At 44.9% G+C, this 13369-nt stretch overlaps 1 pseudogene; it reads left to right on the top strand.

Moving 5' to 3' along the window:
* The first annotated feature begins 9009 nt into the window (after window positions 1-9009).
* On the top strand, window positions 9010-13205 carry LOC122739659 (annotated as a pseudogene).
* The last annotated feature ends 164 nt before the right edge of the window (window positions 13206-13369 follow it).

Below are 13369 nucleotides of genomic sequence, written 5' to 3'. Positions count from 1 at the left end.
AGCTTATTGTCTCTCCCACAAAATTCATCTCTCAACTGTGGGGGCCAAATTTAATATACGGAGAGTTAATTGGGTGACTCGCTGAAATATTGGAATCCCAGAAATAATGAGGGACCTCTAGGTTCAAAGCTCCCTCCCCTCCAAACTGCATTTTTAGGTATTTCCCCCAGGCCAATAAGAAAGGAGCCTTACAGCTTCTTTTTCACAAAAGGATCAGATTTTATTACTTGGGAATTAATCAAACAAAGGTGAAACTAATAAAAATCAAAGATAAGGAAATAGGGGAAAAGAAATACAGATAAATTCTCCTAGCTCTAACCTAAGTCTATACAATCCCCAGCTCCTTTCCAATTAAGCTAATTCAAAGGAATGCAGGGCTTTTGTGTTCACTCGCCACACCTGGGAAGTCTGCTAGTTGCTGGAGCCACAAGAAAGATCAGAGGAGAGAGAAAAGAGCCAGCGTTCTGGAAGCCACTCAGCTTCCCCTCAGTGAGCATTCAGTCTTCCTGCCCCCAAAGGGGAGGTCCTTCAAAAGCTGCCTATGGAGAGGTTTTTCCTTCTGACTTCAGTAGCATACATAACTTCAGGGCGGGCCAGGTGTGGCCACTCCAAAATGAGTCAGCTAAACTCCAATAATTTTTACCACACAGGCATCCCCACCTTTCCAGTCACCTAGGTTTCCAACGTTGGTGTCATCCTTGACTCATCATTGTTTCCCACCCAACATTTCCAATAGCTTACAAACCCTTATCAATTATACCCCCACAACATCTTTCTCCCCTTTTTCTCTACTCACATGGACCCTACCCTCATTCAGACCCCCTTCACCTCTCCCCTGGACTGTTGTGATTGATCCCCATACCTAGAGGTAGCCAGGTGGCATGGTAGAGAGAGAGAGGTAGGATTGGAGTCAAGAACAATGAAGTTAAAATACCATCTCAGACATTTATAACTGTGTGCCCAAGGGCTATTTGTCTAATTTCTGTCTACTTCAGTTACCTCATCTGTGAAATGGGGAGAATACTAGCCCCTACATCTCAGATTTTTGTGAGGATAAAATGAGTTAATATAAAATAAGCTAACATTTATAAAGTACTTTGCCAACCTTAAAGTTCTATATAAATACTACTTTTATTATTATCATCATTTATTATCATCAACAACAATAACAAATGTCTATGATGTGATTTGAACTCAAAACCTTTACTTCCTATGTCCAAGCCCAACCCTGCCCAGCAAAGGACATTGCCTATGACAAAACCAATACTTGGTTTAGAGTCAGGAGGTCTGGCCTCAAATACCAACTTTACTTGCTCCCTGTTGCTTTTGTCACTGGACCTCTGGTCCTCAGTATGTTTATCTGCATCATGAACTAGATGACCCCAGAGTCCAATTCTACCTAAAACTGAAGTTCTGATGACTTCTGAAGAGAGTAAAAAAGAGATCAGTGAGAACCAGAACAAGCAGCTGAAGAACAGGAATGCTGTTCTTGCCATTCTCTCTATGCAATTATTACTCAGGCTCTGCAGGGGGGGGGGGTATGTAGTGAGCAGGTTATTGAAATGGTGGGAAGATCCGGATCCAGACCTCAGCACCAAATCCCTGCCCTTGGCTGACCTCATTTTCCACCTTGGTACACTCTGTGTAAGGATCTCAAAGGTCCCTTCCAGTTCTCAACACCTGGTTTCATGTCTCTTGGGGAAAATCATCCTCAATTCCTTTAGGATATATATGGAGAGGTCTGATGCTGGCCCTCAGATGGACATGAGATTCAGTCCTGGTGAATTCCCTCATCTGATGCCAGGCTATCACTGGGACTTCATTTGCATTAAATGAAAAGGGTAAGTTTTTAGGGAACCAAAAATACGCTGTTGCTACGGTTACATCTTGCTCAATGCAAATTACAATGTGTCTGTGCAGACCGGGTAAAAATAACCCGGACCCGACTCTCTCACTCACTCTCGCTCGCTCACTTGCTCACTCACGCATCTCTCGATGGGCACAGAGGGCATTCAATCACATCCTGGCTCCATGGACTCAATAACCAGCTTTCTCAGCATCTACCTGAATCAACCTCAGACCTGAGGATACTTACTTCCAGACAGTGTTTTCAGGCCATGGACAGATGGTTTTACCTTGTGAATTTCTTCCTAATGTTATTTAAACCAATGATTAAATTCAATGAGCATTTATTAAGTGCCTACTGGGTACCAAACATTCTTCTATGCTAAGGATACAAAAACAGTGTTGTCCCTCAATCAATCAACAAGCCTACTATGTGCCAGGCTCTATGCTTGGCGCCAGGGATACAAATGCAATGAATTAAACCATCCTTACTCTCATGGACCTTTCATTCTACAGGGGAGACAACATGTACACAAGTCACCAAAGCAGATCACAGACCTGAGGATGGAAAGAACCTACAAGGACATCTCATCTAACTGCCTCCTTTGACAGAGGAGAAATCTAATGCCTAAAGAGGTCAGGTGACTGGCCCAATGTCACCCTGTAGGATGTGGTCCTTCTCCAATTCAACCCGAGGTCTTCAGTACAAATCTTGGGTTCTTGCCACCGTTACTCTGTCTCTGGTATTCAAGCCAAATTGACATGGCTTGAGCATCAATTGTGTGCTAGGCTCTTCCTGAACATGGGGGAGGGTGGGGGGGGAGGATGGAATTCTCTAATTGCACACTGTCTCGTACAGGGGCAAGACATGAACACAAATAACTCCAATGTGAAAGAGAGTGTCAGAAAAATGGAGATTCAAACCACATGGGTGAAATTGTAAATTCCTTGGGTGGGGGGAGGAGAGAAAAACAGAGTCAGCGCTTGGACCATAATTACTGAGCTCTGCACATAGTAGGTGCTCAACAAATGTCCTAGCAAATAAATATGGAACATTTGGAAAAATGAAGACAAAGTTGAGGGATGTGAAGGGGAATGACTGAAGGGCAACATACAGGAAAGCAGAGGTAGTGGTGTGGATCTGCTCTGACTCTAATGGGAGAGAGTCCTTGGTTTGGGGAGGGGCTTTTTTGAGGCAATTGGGGTTAAGTGACTTGCCCGGAGGGGGGCATCTAGTTGGCACAGTGGGTAAAGCACCAGGAGGAATTGAGTTCAAATCCAGTCTCAGACACTTGATACTTACTAGCTGTGTGATTCTGGGCAAGTCACTTAACCCTCATTGCCCCACAAAAAAAAAAAAGGGACTTGCCCAGCGTCACACAGCTAGTAAGTGTCAAGTGTCCAAAGCTGGATTTGAACTCAGGTCCATCTGACTCCAGGGCTGATGCTCTATCTACTGTACTACTTAGCTGCCCAGAAGGTCCTTGTTTTTAGCTCATGGCACCCTATTCTGGTCCATTGAAAGTCACTCTGAAGGGGTGGCTAGGTGGCACAGTGGATAAAGCACCAGCCCTGGATTCAGGAGGACCTGAGTTCAAATGCAGCCACAGACACTTGACACTTACTAGCTGTGTGACCCAGGGCAAGTCACTTAACCCTCATTGAACTGCCAAAAAACAAAAACAAAACAAAAGTCACTCTGGATGAAGGTGGGAAGAAGATTGGATCTGGAATCAGAGCAAGCACTCAAATCCTATCTCTTACTTGGCCTTTCTTGGCCTCAGTTTTCAGGATCTGTAGAAGGGGTTTTCCTAGAAAATGTTACCCTTCCCACCCCCTGGCTCTGACATTCCCTACTCACTGTTCTAAGATTCTCTCATCTCTGATGTTCTTAGTTCTCCAGTCCTCCCCAGCTCTGCCATAGCATGTTCCATATTCTCTCCTAGCTATGATATTCTCTCTGTTCTGTATTCTGAAGCACCTCTTGCCCTCCTAGTTTGGGGCTGATGCTCAGATGGCCAAGATCCAGCATCTGAGAATGACAAAAGCTGCTCCCCAAATACAAACCCCATGATACTGGAGAGGAAGATGCGGGGAAAAAATAAAGCTCACGGGGATTTTCAAAGCTCTTACACAACTCCTGCCAAACATGCCTCAGCTCTTTTTAGTGTGAACATGAGCACCGTGGATGCATCATCCGCCCCCATTCGCCCTAGAAAGCTCTCAGCTCCCAGCTCCTTTCCCTGCAGTCATAGGGATCTCCAGGTACCCACACTGCCCTGGCCCCTGGCTCCAGGAGAATCATGGGACCTAAGAGGTCAGCTACTCTGACTTGGGGTAGGGAGAAGGAGATTTACCTACATAGAGGGATTGGGACTTGCCCTTGGCCATGCACACAGTAAGAGGCAGTATCAGGTGAGTCCGGCTCCTGACACTCAGTGCAATGTTTCCCCCTTCATCAGTCTTCTGACTAGTGGTCCAGTACACTACACTTCTTCTGGAGGGCCCTCATGAGCTCCAAGCCCCCCAAAGGGACCTGAGGTCCCAGCTGTGGGATGGGGCTTTCCAGGTTTGTCTCTTCTGAGCCGAGGCCAGCCATGGCTCAGTGGACGGCCAGAGAGCAGGACAGGCACATTCTAGGGCCCCTGTGGTAGTTCTCAGAGAACACTGGAGAGGGACGTGGAGAGGAGCTGATGGTGGGGGCCACAGCTTGTGAATAGTTATCCCATTTTCTAACTTATATGACCTTTTCCCTCTCTTAGCCTCAGTTTCTTTATTGGTCAAATGAGAGTAATAACACTTTCAGTACCTGCCCCAACAGGGTGGTTGGGAGAATCAGATGATGCAGGTTACATGGAGAGAACTTTGCAAACCACAAAGCACTCTGTGAATGACAGTCACCATCAGAGCCATAACTAAGGTGTGGCCATTGGGCCTTTGTCCTCAGGTGCTAATGGGAGCAGGAACCCAGAGGCTGTGCCTCTTCCCTTTGGTGGTTCTTTGGCTTATGGTTCCTTTACAATCCACTAGCCCTGTGCCAAATGGAGCTGCTATCTCCACTTCCTTACCTACCCCTAGGCTTCTATTTCCCTAAGGGTTCTATTGCCTAAGGCAGGCTGCTACACCCCAGAGGACTCTCCAACTGCCAGAGGAGGAGAGGATCTGGGTACTGGACTTGACTACGAAGACAACTCCCCCTCAACTGAATCTTTCCTGAATGCCAGAAATCCTAGTTATGTTTATGAGCCTCCCCACTTTTTATCCTCTTCCTTCCCCCTTCCCTTCATTCCCCCTTTGGAACCATAGACCAATGTGGTACTGGGTGGAGGAAACCTTTTGTTTTACAATGCTCTGAGTGGTAGACCATTATTTTCTAATAATATTCAATTAACTAATAAACAAGTCTTTATTAAGCACCTACTGTATGCTAGGTGCTTGGCATACAAATACAAAACACAAAGCAATCTCTGTGCACAGACAGAAAACACTGTTGATAACTCATGGACACGCTTATCCTGCTCTGTTTTCAAGATCGTTATTTATATATGTACATTTCCACCTCCTCTCTCTCATCTTTACTGTCATATCTGAGGGAGAAGAATTTCATAACTTCATCTTTTCATCTCTTCCAGACCCTGAACTCAATGATGTGCTCCTAGTTGGCAAGCAATAAATGTTGAAATGAATTGAACTGAAATGAGAATTGGATTGGAGGGGGGTGGGGTGCTTTGGATTCAGGGACTCTGGATTTTGTTCCTACTTTGGTCACTTGCTAACTCACTGTATGGCCTTGGCCAAGTCACTTCACTTTCCAGAGCCTCAGTTTTCTCAGCTGTAAAATGACAGAGTAAGACTAGATGGATTCTGAGCTCCTTTCATGCTCTGGGTGTAGGAACCCATGAATTGACCTTCAATCAAATCAGATATCAAAAATAAATGAGTGATTTTATGGATATGGTTTTCCCTCCCTCACTAAAAATTCCAATAGACCCATTCCATGACTCCCATCCAGGTACTTGCATTGGGCCCCAGTGTGGCATCATCCTCATGTCCCAGAGTGTTTTCTGGCTCTTCTCAACACTGCAAGACAAGCACCTAAGGGGTATGTGGGCAGTGGAGCAGACAGGTTGATGAGCCCACTTTCTTTTTCAATTGTCCATTTCTTTGGGGACATCCATCATTCCAGTTCTTCTTCCTGCTCCTTACTTTGCTGTATGTGGCAGGGGCTCACCCCAATCAGGCACCTCTCCATTGCACCTTGTGTGATTCTTATCTTGAACTCTCCAGGGACTGTTGTGGTCTGTGACTAACCTCTCTCCTCTGCCATTGGAATTTCTGTCCCTTCAATCATTTTGCTTTAATTGTTTTTAAGATGGCCCTATTCTTACTGGTTCTTTTTTCCTCTCCCCAATCTCTTCTCATTCATAAGGCTTTTTCCATTAAGGATTTGTTCCTTTCTTGCTTTTATCTATTTATATATTTCTTTCCCCTTTTCCCCTCCCAGTTAGACAAGTAGATTCTCTCTCCCTATCGTCCCCTTCAGCCAGTCCTATTCATTCATTTTTAAATTTCATCTTTGTGCCCCTTTTCCTCTTACTCTCTTCATTATCCATCTCTCCTTTCTGTTTAGTCCAGACTCTTATTTTCTGATCTATGGCACCTATAATCACCTGGTCTCTATCTTTTCTCTGTGTCTTTTACATAACTTAAGCTTCCAAGGTCCATGTTCTAGGCTGTCCCCTGAAGGCACTTTTTGCCATTGCCTTGGAAGGCTTACTTGCCCCTTGGGTGACCCTTTTCCATTGTACCTCTTAGAACAGTGACAATCATGGCAAGTGTCTAAGAGGACACAGCCCCATAGTAGGGCACCTCAATGATTTGTATCCCCTCTTGTTGACCTTTGCTAGAAATCTACTCTTTATATCCATGCTCTCCCACTCCTCCATGTGCAAGTTGCCCACAGGGTTCCACCTCCCAGGAAAAGTAGACTTTTCAGGTACCAAATTCCCCTATCTCCCAAATCAAACATTGTGAGGTCCTGATCTCCCTGGATCTCACTCACTTCTTCACTCCTTCCCCTCTGATGGTGGTTTTCTTGGGGGCTGGATCTCTTCCTATGAAGAGCATTTCATGGTTCACCAGCCTAGGTCTCTGCCTCAGTTGACTTTTGAGTGGTCAGAACTGGCCCCAGGTGGATGCTGTGCTCTTTCCATCAGGATTGGTGACACTCACACAGTGTCCTGTCCTGGTAACCTAGCTCACTCTTTCTATTCCTCAGTTCTCTGACTCACAACTGACAGCCCAGAGCCTGTGCCTCAAGCACCAGTAGATCAGTTTTGCAGAACTGGTGCTCTGGGTTGCAGCTCCCAGCCCCTTGTGCTCCTGCAGGGCTGTTGTCAAGTTCACTGTTGAGGCCTGAGTAAACTTCCACGTACAGGAGCCAGGGTCCCTCCAGTACTGGAAAGAGGAAGAGGGGGGAATGCAGTATAGGGGTGGGTTGTAATGTGAGCCTATGTTGTACCCTTAGGTCTGCTAGAGCAGCCTCTATGTAGACATCATGGGAGGTGGGGGACAGGTGCTGAGTGAGCTCAGGGTTAGGGTCTTTTGGATTTTGGATGTCCTAGATCATGAAAAAAGCTGATATTGGCAAGAATTGGTGCATAATTTCTGTTTTGGAGAAGTTCAAGAAGTCACTGGGATCAAGGAAAATGTCTCCTTTGCTATATTCTATCTATTTTATTATTATTGTTACTGTTATCATATTTCTGTCTTGTCTACCATATAGCATTCCAGTCTCACAGCTGTCTGGGTATCTGCTTTTGACAATGCTCATCTCCCTAACTTTTAACCCGATTCTCAACTAGCCACATAGAAATGGGGACAGCCAAAGGTTACAGGGAGAAATCAGATAAACACATTCTTTAGATTTGCTACCTGAATCAGCCACATAATATCCAGTCTATATGTCTGGCCCAAGGGCTGAAGAGAGACTTCACCCTTTTCAGTCTAGCAGAAACTGCATGGACTTTGTGACCGCTGTTTGTTGTTGTTGTTGTTGTTTCTGAAGAAGCCAGAAGTCTATTTCACTTATGTCTGCATTCCCAGCTGTGCCCAAGATGGTTGAGAAAACTGGATGTCTGACTGTTGAACAAATAGGGCCTTTCAATACTTGGAGATGCCCTGGGGTGTTGCCAATCCAGGCTTGGGAATCGCTGCCCAGTCTAACAGACTCTCTGACCTTCTTTTGCTGGAAGTTTTCCATAGCCTAGGGTCAGTGTCAGATGGTAGAAGGAGGGAAATCTTGTACCAGCAGCAGGAGGTTCATTGTAGCAAGGGAACCCGCTCCTTCCTGGAAAACACATCCCAGAGACAGTGATGATGTAAGAATATGCACAAGAACTCACATGAATTTAGCATTCCACTTCCTCACTGCAGCTCTGTGATAAAAGCTGGAGCTGGGTTATAATCCCCATTTTCCAGATTAGTCACTGAGACCCAGAGAGGATAAGTCACTTGGATAGAGTCAGAGACCAGGAACTTGAACTGAACAATGTTCTTTTAGCTACACCGGGTTATTCATTTGGTTAGCCCTAATTCACTCACGAGAAGGGAATTGTTAGTATTCTCGTTAATGATCAGAGTTTACCTGGAGTTGGGAGCGGGTGGTGGGTGAGCAGAGAGAAAATTTTCTATTTTCTTTTGCCCTCTTTTATTCCTACAGATTCAGAGGAAATACCAGAGATGCGCTATTTGCTCCTATTTCAGAACACACGTTGGGGCTTTTAATAAGACTTAAGGCGTGTGTAGCCCTTGTTTCCCACAGTGCCCCGCACCAAAACCTCACCTTATTCCATGTTCCCCCTCCTCCATGTACTTCTCCAGGGAACCCTTTATAAAGGTATCATGTCTACCTGGGCTTCCAGTGCCATGGAGCAGTGGGTCTGCCTGCCAGCTGCTCTGAAGCTGCCTCCTGCCCCCAGATGAGTCCCCAGGCACCAAGCAGCTTCTGACACTTTGAGGCACCTTCCGCATGTCAGGGATACAAAATACCCAAGCCTGTGCTGTGCATGGTGCCTATAGCTGCCACGCATCAGTAGTCCCCTAGACTATCAGAGCTCAAGGGGCCTTCCAAGCATAGGATGCTTGAAAAGCTGATCCGATCCAATGTATGAAGTGGCTCTTATGTGAGCACTTCTGTGCTCAGCTCTGGAGAGAGAAAGAACAAAAATGAAACAGTCCCTATGCTCTAGGAGCTTACATTCTGTTCAAAAGTTACAGCAGATAGACACAGAGAAAGGAATTCCAAAAAGTAAAGAACATTAATAAGCAGGGATATCAAGAAAGGGTTCCCCGGAAGGTGCTAATGGCTGAACTGAACTTTGAAAACCAGAGGATGTTAAGGAATGGGAGGGAACAGAAGAAGGAATGGGAATGCTACAAGGCATGTTGGAATATAGGTCAGAGCAGGAAGAAACCTTAGAAGAGAGAATAGAGAAGGTCAGAGGTGGGAGGGACCTTAGAACACAGAACAGAGCTAGACAAAGGTCAGAGCTAGAAGGGACCTTAGAACAGAGAACAGAGAAGGTCAGAGCTGGAGAGACCTTAGAACATAGAAAAGAGCTAGACAAATGTCAGAGCTAGAAGGGGCCTTAGAACAAAGAAAGTAAGAGCTGGGACAGACCTTAGAACACAGAACAGAGCTAGACAAAGGTCAGAGCTAGAAGGGACCTTAGAACACAGAACTGAGAAGGTCAGAGCTGGAGGGATCTTAGAACACAGAACAGAGCTTGACAAAGGTTAGAGCGGGAAGGCACTTCAGACACCATGCTCTAGATGGTGCATATTCACACTCAGAGTCAAAGGAATTCACAAAATGGCGCCACTTTGAACTTCACTCAGATTCAAAGGCTAATAAGATCAGAGTTGTTAATGACCACCAAGGCTGAGCAGCCCACCCCACTCAGTGGCTCAGACCCAGGTCCTCTTCCCAATGTAGTTGTCTGCTTCCCAGGAATGAGAATAACTCCCATTTCTCTTGAGCTTTAAGTTTTGCAAAGGCTGCTGGACTGATAGTCAAGAAGAGTGGGTTCAAATCCTGCTGCAGAAACTTACTGGCTGTTTGATCCGGGGAAAGTGACTTAACTTCTCTGTGCCTCAGTTTTCTCAGCTGTGAAATGGAGGAGATAGACTCAGTGATCTCTGGAATCCGCATCAGCTTTGGATCCATAATCCTAGTATCCTCCACATCAGCAGGGCAGGTGGTATTATCCACATTTTACAGATAAGATAACTGAGGCCCTCAGTGTTTGCCTGATTACCCAGGGATTACATAGCCAAAAAATGCCTGAGAATGATTGGGATCAAGGTTTTCTGACTATGTGCCCGGCTCTATCCACTATGCCATGCTGCCAATTGATCAATCAGCCAACAGGAAATTAAGTATTCACTCTGTTCCAGGCACTGTGATAAGCTATGAGAATACAAAAAAGGGCCAAAAAAGAAAAGAAAAGTGTGGCCCCTGAGGCACCTACTTTCTCCCAAAGTGCTCTGGGCTGGGATCTGTTCTACAGTCTCTAAGACAGATTTGATGCCTAGGCTGGGGAAAGACACACATCTGACATGACCCAGTCCTCCCATGTCCCCTGCTGAGCTCATGTGCAGAGAATGCCAGAAGCCAAGCCTACAGCTGGAGGCAAAGATAGAGGAGGGATTCCATTCAGGAAACATTGATTAAGCACCACATATGTACAAAGTTCTGGTTCTGAGCAGCACTTACCAAAAGAGAATTGCCTCACCTGCTAACCTAAAGGAGTTTACCATGGAGGGACTGGGGGGAGGAGGAAGGACAAGTACCCAGCCAGCTCTGGAACAAGGGACCCAGTGATCCTGGCAAAGGAGAATTCTAAGCCATGTGTCATGAAAATCACTGGGCTCCTTCCTCTGTTTCCTCCAGGAGAAGGCAGAGGAGCTGTCCAATGAAGGAGAAGGCCTTAGACCTCTCTAAAGTCCCTGTGAGCCCTGCATCTGACCGCAAGTCACACTTCCAGGACATTGCAGACACAGAACACTGCTGTGCCTATTCTTTGACTGGATCCTCATGACAGAGGCAGAGCAGAGGTCATGGATCATGTTTTCCAAATGATGTGGGCTCAGAGTAAGGGGAAGTGACTTGGCCAAGGTACCCCTAGATCTTCTGACTCCCAGTCAATCACTTCTTTCCAATGCCCTCCACCTCCTAAATCTGATTATTCTTGAAAAGGACATTTGCACCTTCACTTGCTGCTGCCAATCTGCACTATACACTTGTTTGCTTACCCCTGCAGAAATGCTTTGCTTGTCCACAGTCCTTCATCAGGTAAGGCCAGCACTTGACACATGCTTTTGCCAAAGATCCCAAATTTGGAGCAGACGCCTGAGTCTTAACACTCCAAGGCATAGATCTTTTAGCTGTTGCTACTGTTACTATTGAGCCAAAGGGGATGACTGTGATCATTGAACAGAGATGGGGAAGTCACAAGGTAACAAAAGATGGTGTGACTGTTGCAAAAGCACTTGACTTGAAGGACAAATATCAAAACTTTGGTTCCAGCTTAGTTCAGGATGTTGCCAACACAACACAAATGAAGAGGCTTGGGATGGCACTATCACTGCCCCAGTCCCTCATGATCCATTGCAAAGGAAGGCTTTGAAAAGATTAGCAAAAGAGCAAACCCAGTGGAGATCAGGGGAGGTAGGATACTGTCTGTTGATGCTGTCATTACTGAGCTTAAGAATCAGTCTAAACCTGTCACAACCCCTGAAGAAATTACTCAGGCTGCTACAATTTTGGCAAATGCATACTGAGAAATTGGCAACCTAGCATCTGATGGAATGAAAATGATTGGACAAAAGGCCATCATCACAGCAGAGGAATGAAAAAACACTGGCTGATGAATCAGAAATTATTGAAAGCATGAAGCTTGCCAGAAGTTATATCTCTCCATATTTTATTAATACAACTAAAGGTTAGAAATGCTAATTACAGGTTGACTATGTTCGCTTAAGTGAAAAGAATCTCATGTCCAATCTATTGTACCTGCACTTGAAATTGCAAATTCACACCATATGCCTTTAGTCACAATTGCTGAAGATGTCAGGGGAGAAGTATTAAGTACACTGATTTTTACCAGGTTAAAAGTTGGGCTCCAAGTTGTTGCAGTAAAAGTTCCAGGTTTTGGTGACAACAGGAAAAACCAGCTTAAGGATATGACTATTACTACTGATGGTACAGTGAGAAAAGAGGGATTGGCTCTGAATATTGAAGATATTCAACCTCATGACTTTGGAAAAGTTGTAGAGGTTATTGTGACAAAAGATGATGTCATGCTTTGCAAAGGAAAGGGTGAAAAATCCCAAGGTGAAAATGTGATCAAGAAATCATTGAACAATTAGAGATCACTGCTACTGACTATGAAAAGGAAAAGTTAAATGAACATATGGCCAAACTTCCTGATGGGGTAGCTGGAATAAAGGTTAGTGAAACAAGTGATGTAGAAGTGAATGAAAAGAAAGACCAGTTTGCTAGTGCACTAGATGCTATTTATACTGCTGTTGAAGAAGGCATAGTTCTGGGAGGAGACTATGCATTGCCTTTATGCATTCCTGCCTTAGAAGCATTAACTCCAATTAATGAAGATTTTGTTTTTTTGTTTTTTGGGGGTTTTTTTGGCAGGGCAATGAGAGTTAAGTGACTTACCCAGGGTCACACAGCTAGTAAGTGTCAAGTGTCAGGCCAGATTTGAGCTCGGGTCCTTTTGAATCCAGAGCCGGTGCTTTATCCACTGTACCATCTAGCTGCCCCTAATGAAGATTTAAAAAAATAAAATAGAAATAATTAAGAAAAAGGGCAAAGTGTATACATCACCATCCCTGGAGTCAGGAGGACCTGAATTCAAATCCGGCCTCAGACACTTGACACTTACTAGCTGTGTGACCCTGGGCAAGTCACTTAACCCCAATTGCCCCACAAAACAAAGACATTGAATATCCTGCAATGAACACCGCTAAGAATGTGGGTGTTGAAGGCTCGTTGATAGTTCAAATTTTACAAAGCTCCTCAGAGATGGGTTATGATGCCATATTTGGAGACTTTATGAATATGGTTGAAAAAAGGAATACTTGACCCTACTAAGGTTGTAAGAACTGCTTTATTGGATGCTGCTGTCATAGCTTCTCTGTTAACTACAACAGAAGTTGTTGTTACTGACATTCCTAAAGAAGAGGAAGAACCTTGCATGGAAAGGATGGGTGGCATGGGTAGAGACATAGGAGGTAGCATGTTCCAATTCCCTAGAATAATACTCTATCTTTATGATCGGTGATGCAAGCAAAACTCAAGGCAGTGCTCTTTGCTAACTTCTGGGAAGTCATTTGGAGAAGGGACTGAAGTAAAAGCATTGATGTTCAAGAAAAACACTATAACCAGAAAAAACACCATCAAGGTGTTCACATTCTAATAAAGGTGGCAGTGTAAAATTACCTACAT

The sequence above is a fragment of the Dromiciops gliroides genome, chromosome 2 (genome assembly GCF_019393635.1).
Source record: "Dromiciops gliroides isolate mDroGli1 chromosome 2, mDroGli1.pri, whole genome shotgun sequence".
In the NCBI taxonomy this organism is placed as follows: Eukaryota; Metazoa; Chordata; class Mammalia; order Microbiotheria; family Microbiotheriidae; genus Dromiciops; species Dromiciops gliroides.
This window is presented reverse-complemented; position numbering and strand designations above follow the sequence as displayed.